The following is a 14,410-nucleotide window of genomic DNA, read 5'->3' as shown; positions in this document are numbered from 1 at the left end:
TTAAAGCCTTAAAAAAAATGATGTCTTTCACAGATGTGATAAAAATATGACTGAAGTTAGTAGACAATTAACAATTTTCGGATTTTTTTTCAACAAATCAACTGCAAAAAAAAATAATTAAAAATATGAACGTGGAAATTTTTTTTCATAATTTATCGTTATTAAAAAAATCCAAAATTTATTAGACGTCAGCTAACTTTAGTGTCATATAAAAATGTATGTGCAAGTTATGAATAATGCCGAGTACTTTACCAGTATGCCAATAAACGTGATAACTTTTTTTATTTTTTTTTTTTTTTTTAACGTAAAGTATACAGTAATTTTTTAAAAAGTTTTTATATCATAGATAATAAGATAAAAATAATTATTTATACTTGCACAGATATCTTTTTGAAAGTTCAAATAAATGATATGAATTATAAGTTATATGGAAATTTATATCAAAATGTTTAGAATTAATGTGTAGTTAATTTTTAAAAATATGTGTCAGGTATTTTTCATCTAGCTTATTATTATAAATAATAGTAATGATGTGTAATGATCAATTATTTGTATCTTTTACAAGTTTAATAAAAATTTATCACTGTGTAATTTGTTCTATTGATAATTTTTAATTACCTCATTATTATTAATTATTTTATTTTCCTCTGTTTAATTTTTTTTTATTTATTATTATTATTGTTAAAAATATGACATAAATTTGATTATTAAATATTTTAATTTTAACTTTTGTTTCAGAATAAAAAAAAAATTTTATGAAAAATTTATCCAAAATTTTTAACATAAATTAATTTAAAAAAAAATGATGTCTTTCACTGATGATTGCGATAAAAATATGACTGAAGTTAGTAGACAATTAATAATTTTCGGTTTTTTTTTTACAACATCAACTGCAAAATAAAATAATTAAAGATATGAACATGGAAATTTTTTTTCATAATTTATCGTTTTTAAAAAAATCCAAAATTTATTAGACGTCAGCTAATTTTAGTGTCATATAAAAATGTAAGTGCAAGTTATGAATAATGCCGAGTACTTTACCAGTATGCCAATAAACGTGATAACTTTTTTTATTTTTTTTTTTTTTACGTAACGTATACAGTAATTTTTTTAAAAAGTTTTTATATCATAGATTATATGACAATATTAGTCCACATGTATTTATTAATACGATGAATAAATCTATAAAGTCAATAACCAAGACCAGGAAAGCCTTGATTCCTTTAACAAAAAATAAAAACACTGGTCGTTTCAGGAAAATCACATGAAATAAAATAATATGAGGCTATAAATCATGTAGAATTTTTCTAAAATATGATAGCAAATTTGGAATCTTCGCTCGAACATATCATCATATGAAAAATTCATCATAATTTTTTTTCAATTTCATTCCATTTTTTTCCAAATTTTTTCCTTGTTTTTTTAATATTCAATTTTATTTTTCAAATTCAACATCATTTATACACTGAGAAAAAATTTCTCTTTGGACAATTAAATTGGTTTTGTTAAATCCTGTTAAACTAAAATGTATTTGGGACAACTAAATTTTATTACGTCGATATAATCTATATTGTCATTTTTAACAAATTATTTAATAGACTCTATTTGGTTGACATTAATATTTCTCTCTCTAAGATATAATAAAGTCGTTTGATACAGTTAAGAAAATATTTATTTTATGGACAACTAAACTATTCTGTAGTGCCAACAAATCCAAATATTTAAAGCAAAATATTATTATATTAACTCTAATAAATATTACTTGGGCACAAAAAAATATATTCATTTAGAATAAATATATATATTTGTTCGAGGTTGATAAATATATATTTGAACCTAATGATGATTGATTTAAAAGTTATAGTGTTAGGCAGCAGTAGCGAGAGTAGTTCGGTGCTCGCCACTAGATCGCGCCCACCATTTGGGGTGTCCCTGGTTAGATACTTATTTCAGAGTTGTTATATTCGCCAGCTTGAAGCATTCATGAGATGGGTTATCCTCTGAATATTTTTGATAATGATGTATATAACTAAAATTTAGTTGTCAGGAGGAAATTTGTTTCTCAGTGTAATCATAAAAAAAAAAATTAAAAATATAATATAATATAAACAATATATGTACAATTATAATAAATATTATTCAATTATATACAATTCATAAGGCTATAAATCATGTAAAATTTTTCTAAAATGTGATAGCAAAATTGGAATCTTTGCTCGAACATCATCATATGAAAAATTCATCATAATTTTTTTTCAATTTCATTCCTTTTTTTTCCAAATTTTTCCTTTTTTTTTTTAATTTTCAATTTTATTTTTCAAATTTAAAATCATTTATACGGCCTAAAGTAGAATATACTTGCATCAACTTTACTGATGAGCCCAGCAAGTATATTCAGTGCGGTGATTGTTTTTCCAATCACGTAGAGCATCCCTTTCTTTTTCTACTTCAGCGATGTAGTTTTTAAGGGTAACTTCCCGTCTTCTTAAACGGTAGTTTTCCCTGCGAGCCTCATTTAACTCTTCTCGGAGTCTGTTTACTTGTGCTGATTCATCTTCAACAGCTGGACTTACAGCCACACCAGGCACTGTTAAACAGTTACCCGATGCGGTGTTTGACGTTCTTGAGCCTTCGGGCGATGTAGTCCTTGGTGACCCAACTCCACTGTGGCTTACTCTTCTCTCTGAGAAACCCCAGAGGAAGTCGAATGTTGACCTGATGTTACCGTCTTCGTAAGGTTTACGCGCGCTAGCAAAAAATTGATTGAATTTTTCGGTCGCGCTTCACCGATCACTCTCCACAGTGGGTTTAATGGCGTCAGTCGCCACGGTCGATTTACTAACTGTTCAAATCCCGATACTGTCTTATTTATTCGCAGCAGCCGATGGAGAGCCACTTGGTCGGGACGTCTCCACTTCTGGTCTTTCGAGACCCGGCATATCGATGACGACTAGATTTTCGTTCGTACTCGTTTTCTTCTATGAATGAAAATTATAATATGTATATATATATATATATATATATATATATATATATATATATATATTAGACTGTGTCAAAATAAATTTTTATTTTTTTACTTCGATTAAACGTATCTTAAAAGTTTCTTTAATACACTTATCAAAGAAATTAAAGGAACAAGAAAATTTTATAAATTTTTTTGTGATTTTTGGAAGGCTGTATTTTTGTGAAAAATGATCGCATCAAAAAAATTAAAAAAGCAAATTGAAGCTTGAAATCTCTGGTTTGAAGATCTTTCAGCAAAATATTTCTTTGAGGCACGGTTTTTGCGGAATCATAAGAAAAAGGTCGAGACAAAATTTTTCTAAATTTTTTGGTTTTGTTTGTTAGGTCTACGGGGCCAGGAAAAATTTTTCCAAAAAAAACAAATTCATGGTTCGTTTAGGAAATTTATTCAGCTACAATTTACTTTTTTTTGTTTCTCCGTACGACAATTTGCTGCTGAGATATCAGCCTTCAAATGAAAAAGAATCTTTTTGTCTTTGATTATTGATATCTCAGCAAGTAATGGTCACACAGTAATTTAAAGGGCAGTTTAATAAACTTGAATAAATTCACTACAAGCTCCATTTTCGATTTTTTCAAAAAAAAAAAATTTTTGAAAAACCCACAAAAAATGGCCATTTTCGGGTTTTTTAGTCAACTCATCGCTACTCTGCAAATATTGATAAAAAAAATAATGTTGCCAGGCGATTTTACAGCTTAATGTACCCCAAAAAACCCTGGAAATTTTCAGATTGATCCATTGAATCGTTTGTTCGGGCCGATTGCTCAAAGTTTTACAAAACAATTAAAGGAACAAGTTTTGTTCCTTAATTTGTGTAACCATTATCAAAATGAAAAAATTAATTTTTTTTTTATTTCCTTCCATTTTTGCGTTAGTTATCCAGTAAATGTAAGGTAAAGAGGAAAAAAAAAAATTTTCCAAAAAACGAGACCAAACAAGAATTTTTTTACGCTTTATTCGGGGGATTGTTTTTTTTTTCGTTTTTCGGAAAAAAATTTTCTTAGCAGAAAATTGTCGTACAGAGAAACAAAAAAAGCAAATTGTAGCTGAATAAATTTCCTAAACGAGCCATAAATTCGTTTTTTTGAAAAAATTTTTCCCGGCCCCGTAGACCTAAAAAACAAAACCAAAAAATTTAGAAAAATTTTGTCTCAACCTTTTTCTTATGATTCCGCAAAAACCGTGTCTCAAAAAAATATTTTCCTGGAAGATCTTTGAACTAGAGATTTCAAGCTTCAATTTGCTTTTTTAATTTTTTCGATACGATTATTTTTCACGAAAATACAGCCTTCCAAAAATCACTAAAAAATTTATAAAATTTTTTTGTTCCTTTAATTTTTTGGATAAGTGTACATGCACTAAGAGAAAATTTCTCTTTGGACAATTAAATTGGTTTTGTTAAATCCTGTTAAAATAAAATTTATTTGGGACAACTAAATTTTATTACGTCACTATAATCTATTTTGTTATTTTTAACAAATGATTTAATAGACTCTATTTGGTTGACATTAATATTTCTCTTTCTAAGATATAATAAAATCGTTTGAAACAGTTAAGAAAATATTTATTTAATGGACAACTAAACTATTTTGTAGTGCCAACAAAGCCAAATATTAAAGCAAAATATTATTATATTAACTCTAATAAATATTACTTAGACACAAAAAAATATATTCATTTAGAATAAATATATATATTTGTTCGAGGTTAATAAATATATATTTGAACCTAATGATTATTGATTCTAAAGTTACGGTGTTAGGCAACAGTAGCGGGAGTAGTTCGGTGCTCGCCACTAGATCGCGCCCACCATTTGTGGTGTCCCTGGTAAGATACTTATTTCAGAGTTTTTATATTCGCTAGCTTGAAGCATTCATGGGATGGGTTATCCGCTGAATATTTTTGATAGTAATGTAGAGGTATCCTGTATTACATTATGATATTAATGTTTAATTCAGTTGTCAGGAGAAAATTTTTTTCTCTGTGTGAATATGAATATATTCATATAGTCGGTTAGAAAAATATGAGAATTGTACGATCTTGGAAATATTTTTTCTTTTTTTTTTTTTTAAAGTGTAATTAATTTTTATATCATATGAAAGAATAAAATTATATATTAAATGTGTTATATTCATGTAGTAACTAACCTATCATGTTCTTTTTTGTGTTTTCTCATTGCAATGACGCCTTTACACACGGTGTTGCACCCTTCTACATCGCATTTAAAAAATCCATTTAATACTGTCGACCAGACATGAGCAGGTATCGCCGTTCTCGCGAACTGATGATGGCAATGTAGGCACTCATACGGTACTTTCGGAGTGCCGACCCAATTGATGTACTGCGAGAAATCAGTATTCGCATACATAACTGGGTCGCTGACAGCAAAGGATAAATTTGAGTTGATGCGTATCCTTGCTCGTTGGGGATCATCTAACATCAAATCACTGAGCATATGTCTTGGTCTTGTTGCGACGTTGTCGTCTTCATCACTTGACGGTAATTTATTGGGTTTTCGTCCCCATTTGGCGCATTTAGGAAAGTGATAGATGATACTATCCCTTACGTCTTCGCGTGATCGGAGGCAGTATTTACGTTGCTGAGGATTGTCGGGGGATTCCGACGAGTCACTTGGCACTGGTACAGCTGGATCGGAACTAGACGAGTCATCAGAATCACGATTATCAATTTGTGGTGAGACTGAAGACGAAGAAAATGTCACATCAGGAATATCATCATCATCCTGTGATGAAGTTCGAGGTGAATTGAACGACTGATCCGTGCTAGCTGAGCCTCGAGCTGATTCTGATCGCCGATTGTCTTCAGGCTGTATGACTGGAGCTGGACGGGCTGGTGAATCTTCACGTGGAGGTAATGCCCTAGGTGGCGTAAGAGCCATCGGTTGGCGCTGCTCCCTACAATGCTGCTTTAAGTAAATTCTTAACTTTTGTATCTCAGCAGTGTTTTGGTCGATTTTAACATTAAGTTGGGCAAATTGAGTGACCATGAAGTCTCTCAACTCGGCTAAAGAATCATTTGAAACTGCATTTGACGGTCCTGGAGCAGCATCAACATTAGGAGCTGGAACTTAAAGAAAGCTCGCTGAAGGTGCGGATTGAGCTGGCTGATGTCTTCTTGGTGGAACTGGAGAAATCAGTTTTCTTGAGCTACCTGGTATATGTGGGGTCGACCGCAAACTGGTGAACTGATGGAGATAGTCAATCGTTGAGAAGACATTTTGTTTATTGTAGCGGCGCCTGATACACGCCACAAGGAACTCCACCTTTTCATTCGGCAAAACTGCATCAAGTTCATGCCGTTTCGGGTCGATCGGTAGTTCTTTTCTCAAATGCTTCATGAAAGACATGGTGATCGATGAAATCCACTTGGTCTTTTTCGGTAGTTGATCGGAAAAGCCGAGATTACATTCTTCCTTTTGTAGACCAGGAATATCCACAAAAAAAGCTCTTTTGCCCGTGGATTGATTTTCCTAGTAGAGATATTCAAGAAAAATCTCAATAAAATAATTGTAAAAAAATAAAGTAGTTGTGAGAAAATACAAACAGTCCCCATAAAATTTTTCGAGAATTTGAATTATAAGGAACTAAATGAGCATTCGGAATAAGTTACTGTGAATGTGTGAATGTTTATAGAAAAGCGAAAAAGGATAACAAAAGACATGTGACCGAGAACATTAAGAGTTATGCATGATTCCATATATAGAATTATATGTAACAAATTAATACAATAATCTATATACTTATAGGAATTCACAACGAAGCCATATGAAGGCGCTAAAAGGGGTAAAAGTAGGTTAGAATGATGACTTTGTCCACTTAATTCGTCGTATAATCAATAATAAAATTCGATTCGGCTGAAAATTTGTTTGGAAGTCGAAATTGATCCCCTCTATCGAAATCACGCAGAGGATGTTATAAGAATTCACAACAAAGCCATATGCAGGCGCTAAAAGGGGTAAAAGTAGGTTAAAATGATGACTTTGTCCAATTGATTCGTCGTATAATTAATAATTATGATTCGATTCGGCTGAAAATTGGTTTGGAAGCAGAAATTGATCCCCTCTATCAAAATCAGGCAGAGGATAAGATTAGAATTAACAACAAAGCCGTATACAGGCGCTAAAAGGGGTAAAAGTGGGTTGAAATGATGACTTTGCCCACTTGATTCGTCGTAGAAACGATAATAAAATTCGATTCGGCTGATAATTTGTGTGGAAGTAGAAATTGATCCCCTCTATCGAAATCAGGCAGAGGATGTTATAAGAATTCACAACAAAGCCATATACAAGCGCTAAAAGGGGTAAAAGTAAGTTGAAATGATGACTTGGATGACAATCAAGTTGACTTTAGAACCAATTTTCAGCCGAATCGAATTATAATTATAGATTCTACGATTAATCAAGTGGACAAAGTCATCATTTTATCGCACTTTTTCCCCTTAAAGCGCCTGTATACGGCTTTGTTGTTAATTCGTACGTTATCCTCTGCCTGATTTCGATAGAAGGGATCAATTTCTACTTCCAAAACAATTTTGAGCCGAATCGGATTATAATTATAGATTCTACGATTAATCAAGTGGACATTAACATCATTTTAACTCACGTTCACCCCTTGAAGCGCCTATATACGGCTTTGTTGTGAATTCTTATGTAATTCTTTCCCTGATTTCGATAGAGGGAAGCAATTCCTACTTCCAAACCAATTTTCAGCCGAATCGAATCGTAATTATAGTTTCTACGACCAATCAAGTGGCTAAAGTCATCATTTTAACCTATTTTCATCCCTTTTAGTGCCTGTATACGGCTTTGTTGTTAATTCTTATGTTATCCTCTGCCTGATTTCGATAAAGAGGACCATTTCCTACTTCCAAACCAATTTTTAACCGAATTAAAATATAATTATAGATTCTACGACGAATCAGGTGGAGAAAATCATCATTTCAACCTACTTTTACCCCTTTTAGCGCCTGTATACGGTTTTGTTGTTAATTCGTACGTTATCCTCTGCCTGATTTTGATAGAGAGGATCAATTTCTACTTCCAAACTAATTTTCAGCCGAATTAAATTATAATGATAGATTCTACGACGAATCAGGTGGAGAAAATCATCATTTCAACCCACTTTTACCCCTTTTAGCGCCTGTATACGGCTTTCTTGTTGATTCTTACGTTATCCTCTGCCTGATTTCGATAGAGGGGATCAATTTCTACTTCCAAACCAATTTTCAGCTGAATCGAATCATAATTATAGTTTCTACGACGAATCAAGTGGACAAAGGCATCATTTGAACCTACTTTTACCCCTTTTAGCGCCTGTATACGGCTTTGTTGTTAATTCCTATGTTATCCTCTGCCTGATTTCGATAGAAGGAATTAATAACTGCTTCCAAACCAATTTTCATCTGAATCGAATAATAATTATTGATTCCACGATTAATCAAGTAGACAGAGTCATCATTTTAACCTACTTCTACCCCTTTTAGCGCCTGTATACGGCTTCCTTGCTAATTCTTCCGTTATCCTCTGCCTGATTTCGATAGAGGGGATCAATTTCTACTTCCCAACCAATTTTCAGATGAATCGAATCATAATTATAGTTTCTACGACGAATCAAGTGGACAAAGTCATCATTTTAACCTACTTTTACCCCTTTTCGCGCCTGTATACGGCTTTGTTGTCAATTCTTATGTTATCCTCTGCCTGGTTTCGATAGAGGGAATCGATTTCTACTTCCAAACCAATTTTCAGCGGAATCGGATTATAATTATAGATCCTACGACGAATCAAGTTGACAAAGTCATCATTTCAACCCACTTTTACCCCTTCAAGCGCCTGTATACGGTTTTGTTGTTGATTCTTATGTTATCCCCTCTCTGATTTCGATAGAGGGGACTAATTCCAACTTCCAAACCAATTTTCAACCGAATCGAATCGTAATTATAGATTCTACGACGAATCAAGTGGACAAAGTCATCATTTTATCCCACTTTTACCCCTTTTAGCGCCTGTATACGGCTTTGTTGTTAATTCTCATGTTATCCTTTTTCTGATTTCGATAGAGGGGATCAATTTCTACTTCCAAACCAATTTTTAGCCGAATCGGATTATAATTATAGTTTCTACGACGAATCAAGTGGACAAAGTCATCATTTTATCCTACTTTTACCCCGTTTAGCGCCTGTATACGGTTTTGTTGTTAATTCGTACGTTATCCTCAGCCTGATTTTGACAGAGGGGATCAATTTCTACTTCCAAACCAATTTTTAGCCGATTAGAACTATAATTATAGATTCTACGATTAATCAAGTGGACGAATACATCATTTTATCCCACTTTTACCCGTTAAAGCGCCTGTATACGGCTTTGTTGTTAATTCTTACGTTATCCTCTGCCTGATTTCGATAGAAAGGATCAATTTCTACTTTCAAACCAATTTTGAGCCGAATCGGATTATAATTATAGATTCTACGATTAATCAAGTGGAAATTGTCATCATTTTATCTCACGTTCGGCCCTTGAAGCACCTATATACGGCTTTGTTGTTAATTCTTATGTTATCCTTTGCCTCATTTAGATAGAGGAAATCGATTTCTACTTCCAAACCAATTTTCAGACGAATCGAATCGTAATTATAGTTTCTACGACGAATCAAGTGGCTAAAGTCATCATTTTAACCTATTTTCATCCCTTTTAGTGCCTGTATACGGCTTTGATGTTAACTCTTATGTAATCCTTTGCCTGATTTCGATAGAGGGGATCAATTTCCACTTCCAAACCAATTTTTAGCCGAATTGAATTATAATTATAGATCCTACGTCGAATCAAGTTGACAAAGTCATCATTTCAACCCACTTTTACCCCTTCAAGCGCCTGTATACGCCTTTATTGTCAATTCTTATGTTATCCTCTGCCTGATTTCAATAGAGGGGATCAATTTCTACTTCTAAACTAATTTTCAGCCGAATTAAATTATAATTATAGATTCTCCGACGAGTCAGGTGGAGAAAATCATCATTTCAACCCACTTTTACCCCTTTTAGCGCCTGTATACGGCTTTGTTGTTAATTCTTACGTTATTCTCTGCCTGATTTTGATAGAAAGGATCAATTTCTACTTCCAAACCAATTTTTGACCGAATCGAATGGTAATTATAGATTCTACGACGAATCAAGTGGACAAAGTCATCATTTTAACCTATTTTTACCCCTTTTAGCGCCTGTATACGCCTTTATTGTTAATTCTTATGTTATCCTCTGCCTGATTTCAATAGAGGGGATCAATTTCTACTTCTAAACTAATTTTCAGCCGAATTAAATTATAATTATAGATTCTCCGACGAGTCAGGTGGAGAAAATCATCATTTCAACCCACTTTTACCCCTTTTAGCGCCTGTATACGGCTTTGTTGTTAATTCTTACGTTATTCTCTGCCTGATTTCGATAGAAAGGATCAATTTCTACTTCCAAACCAATTTTCAACCAAATCGAATCGTAATTATAGATTCTACGACGGATCAAGTGGACAAAGTCATCATTTTATCCCACTTTTACCCCTTTTAGCGCCTGTATACGCCTTTATTGTTAATTCTTATGTTATCCTCTGCCTGATTTCGATAGAGGGGATCAATTTCTACTTCCAAACCAATTTTCAGCTGAATCGAATCATAATTATAGTTTCTACGACGAATCAAGTGGACAAAGGCATCATTTAAACCTACTTTTACCCGTTTTAGCGCCTGTATACGGTTTTGTTGTCTATTCGTATGTTATCCTCTGCCGGATTTCGATAGAGGGAATCAATTTCTACTTCCAAACCAATTTTTAGCCGATTCGAATTATAATTATAGATTCTACCATCAATCAAGTGGACAAATACATCATTTTATCCCACTTTTACCCCTTTTAGCGCCTGAATAGGGCTTTGTTGTGAATTCTTATGTTATCCTCTGCCCGATTTCGATAGAGGGGATCAATTTCTACTTCCAAACCAACTCTCAGCTGAATTAAATTATAATTATAGATCCTACGTCGAATCAAGTTGACAAAGTCATCATTTCTACCCACTTTTACCCCTTAAAGCGCCTGTATACGGTTTTGTTGTTGATTCTGATGTTATCCTCTTTCTGATTTCGATAAAGGGGACCAATTCCTACTTCCAAACCAATTTCCAGCCGAATCGAATAATAATTATAGATTCTACGACGAATCAAGTGGACAAAGTCATCATTTCAACCTACTTTTACCCCTTAAAGCGCCTGTATACCGTTTTGTTGTTGATTCTGATGTTATCCTCTTTCTGATTTCGATAAAGGGGACCAATTCCTACTTCCAAACCAATTTCCAGCCGAATCGAATAATAATTATAGATTCTAGGACGAATCAGGTGGAGAAAATCATCATTTCAACCCACTTTTACCGCTTTTAGCGCCTGTATACGGATTTCTTGTTAATTCTTACGTTATCCTCTGCCTGATTTCGATAGAGGGGATCAATTTCTACTTCCAAACCAATTTTCAGCCGAATTGAATCGTAACTATAGATTCTACGACGAATCAAGTGGACAAAATCATCATTTTATCCCACTTTTACCCCTTCTAGCGCCTGTATACGCCTTTATTGTTTATTCTTATGTTATCCTCTGCCTGATTTCGATAGAAGGGATCAATTTCTACTTCCAAACCAATTTTTAGCCGAATTGAATTGTAATTATAGATCCTACGACGAATCAAGTTGACAAAGTCATCATTTCAACCCACTTTTACCCCTTAAAGCGCCTGTATACGGTTTTGTTGTTGATTCTTATGTTATCCTCTCTCTGATTTCGATAAAGGGGATCAATTTCTACTTCCAAACCAATTTTCAACCGAATCGTATCGTAATTATAGATTCTACGATTAATCAAGTGGACAAATACATTATTTTATCCCACTTTTACCCCTTTTAGCGCCTGTATAGGGCTTTGCTGTAAATTCTTATGTTATCCTTCGCCTGATTTCGATAGAGGGAATCGATTTCTACTTCCAAACCAATTTTCAACCGAATTGAATCGTAATTATAGATTCTACGACGAATCAAATGGACAAAATCATCATTTAATCCCACTTTTACCCCTTCGAGCGCCTGTATACGCCTTTATTGTTCATTCTTATGTTATCCTCTGCCTGATTTCGATAGAAGGGATCAATTTCTACTTCCAAACCAATTTTTAGCCGAATTGAATTGTAATTATAGTTTCTACGACGAATCAAGTCGACAAAGTCATCATTTTAACCTATTTTTACCCATTTTCGCGCCTGTATACGGCTTTGTTGTTAATTCTTATGTTATTCTTTGCCTGATTTCGATAGAGGGAATCAATTTCTACTTCCAAACCAACTTTCAGCCGAATCGAATCGTAATTATAGTTTCTACGACGAATCAAGTGGACAAAGTCCTCATTTTATCCCACTTTTACCCCTTTTAGCGCCTGTATACGCCTTTATTGTTAATTCTTATGTTATCCTCTGCCTGATTTTGATAGAGGGGATCAATTTCTACTTCCAAGCCAATTTCCAACCGAATTAAATTATAATTATAGATTCTACGACGAATCAAGTTGACAAAGTCATCATTTCAACCCACTTTTACCCCTTAAAGCGCCTGTATACCGTTTTGTTGTTGATTCTTATGTTATCCTCTTTCTGATTTCGATAAAGGGGACCAATTCCTACTTCCAAACCAATTTCCAGCCGAATCGAATAATAATTATAGATTCTACGACGAATCAAGTGGACAAAGTCATCATTTTATCCCACTTTTACTCCTTTTAGCGCCTGTATACGCCTTTATTGTCAATTCTTATGTTATCCTCTGCCTGATTTAGATAGAGGGGATTAATTTCTACTTCCAAACCAATTTTCAACCGAATTAAATTATAATTATAGATTCTACGACGAATCAGGTGGAGAAAATCATCATTTCAACCCACTTTTACCCCTTTTAGCGCCTGTATACGGCTTTGTTGTTAATTCTTATGTTATCCTCTGCCTGATTTCGATAGAGGGGATTAATGTCTGCTCCCAAACCAATTTTCAGCCGAATCGAATAATAATTATAGATTCCACGATTAATCAAGTGGACAAAGTCATCATTTTAACCTACTTTTACCCCTTTTAGCGCCTGTATACGGTTTTGTTTTTAATTCGTTCGTTATCCTCTGCCTGATTTCGATAGAGGGGATCAATTTCTACTTCCAAACCAATTTTTAGCCGAATTGAATTGTAATTATAGATCCTACGACGGATCAAGTTGACAAAGTCATCATTTTATCCCACTTTTACCCCTTCTAGCGCCTGTATACGCCTTTATTGTTCATTCTTATGTTATCCTCTGCCTGATTTCGATAGAGGGGATTAATTTCTACTTCCAAACCAATTTTCAACCGAATTAAATTACAATTATAGATTCTACGACGAATCAGGTGGAGAAAATCATCATTTCAACCAACTTTTACCCCTTCTAGCGCCTGTATACGGCTTTGTTGTAAATTCTTATGTTATTCTCTGCCTGATTTCGATAGAAAGGATCAATTTCTACTTCCAAACCAATTTTCAACCAAATCGAATCGTAATTATAGATTCTACGACGGATCAAGTGGACAAAGTCATCATTTTATCCCACTTTTACCCCTTTTAGCGCCTGTATACGCCTTTATTGTTAATTCTTATGTTATCCTCTGCCTGATTTCGATAGAGGGGATCAATTTCTACTTCCAAACCAATTTTCAGCTGAATCGAATCATAATTATAGTTTCTACGACGAATCAAGTGGACAAAGGCATCATTTAAACCTACTTTTACCCGTTTTAGCGCCTGTATACGGTTTTGTTGTCTATTCGTATGTTATCCTCTGCCGGATTTCGATAGAGGGAATCAATTTCTACTTCCAAACCAATTTTTAGCCGATTCGAATTATAATTATAGATTCTACCATCAATCAAGTGGACAAATACATCATTTTATCCCACTTTTACCCCTTTTAGCGCCTGAATAGGGCTTTGTTGTGAATTCTTATGTTATCCTCTGCCCGATTTCGATAGAGGGGATCAATTTCTACTTCCAAACCAACTCTCAGCTGAATTAAATTATAATTATAGATCCTACGTCGAATCAAGTTGACAAAGTCATCATTTCTACCCACTTTTACCCCTTAAAGCGCCTGTATACGGTTTTGTTGTTGATTCTGATGTTATCCTCTTTCTGATTTCGATAAAGGGGACCAATTCCTACTTCCAAACCAATTTCCAGCCGAATCGAATAATAATTATAGATTCTACGACGAATCAAGTGGACAAAGTCATCATTTCAACCCACTTTTACCCCTTAA

The sequence above is a fragment of the Microplitis mediator genome, chromosome 9 (assembly GCF_029852145.1).
Source record: "Microplitis mediator isolate UGA2020A chromosome 9, iyMicMedi2.1, whole genome shotgun sequence".
Lineage (NCBI taxonomy): Eukaryota > Metazoa > Arthropoda > Insecta > Hymenoptera > Braconidae > Microplitis > Microplitis mediator.
Note: the sequence above shows the minus strand (reverse complement) of the source record.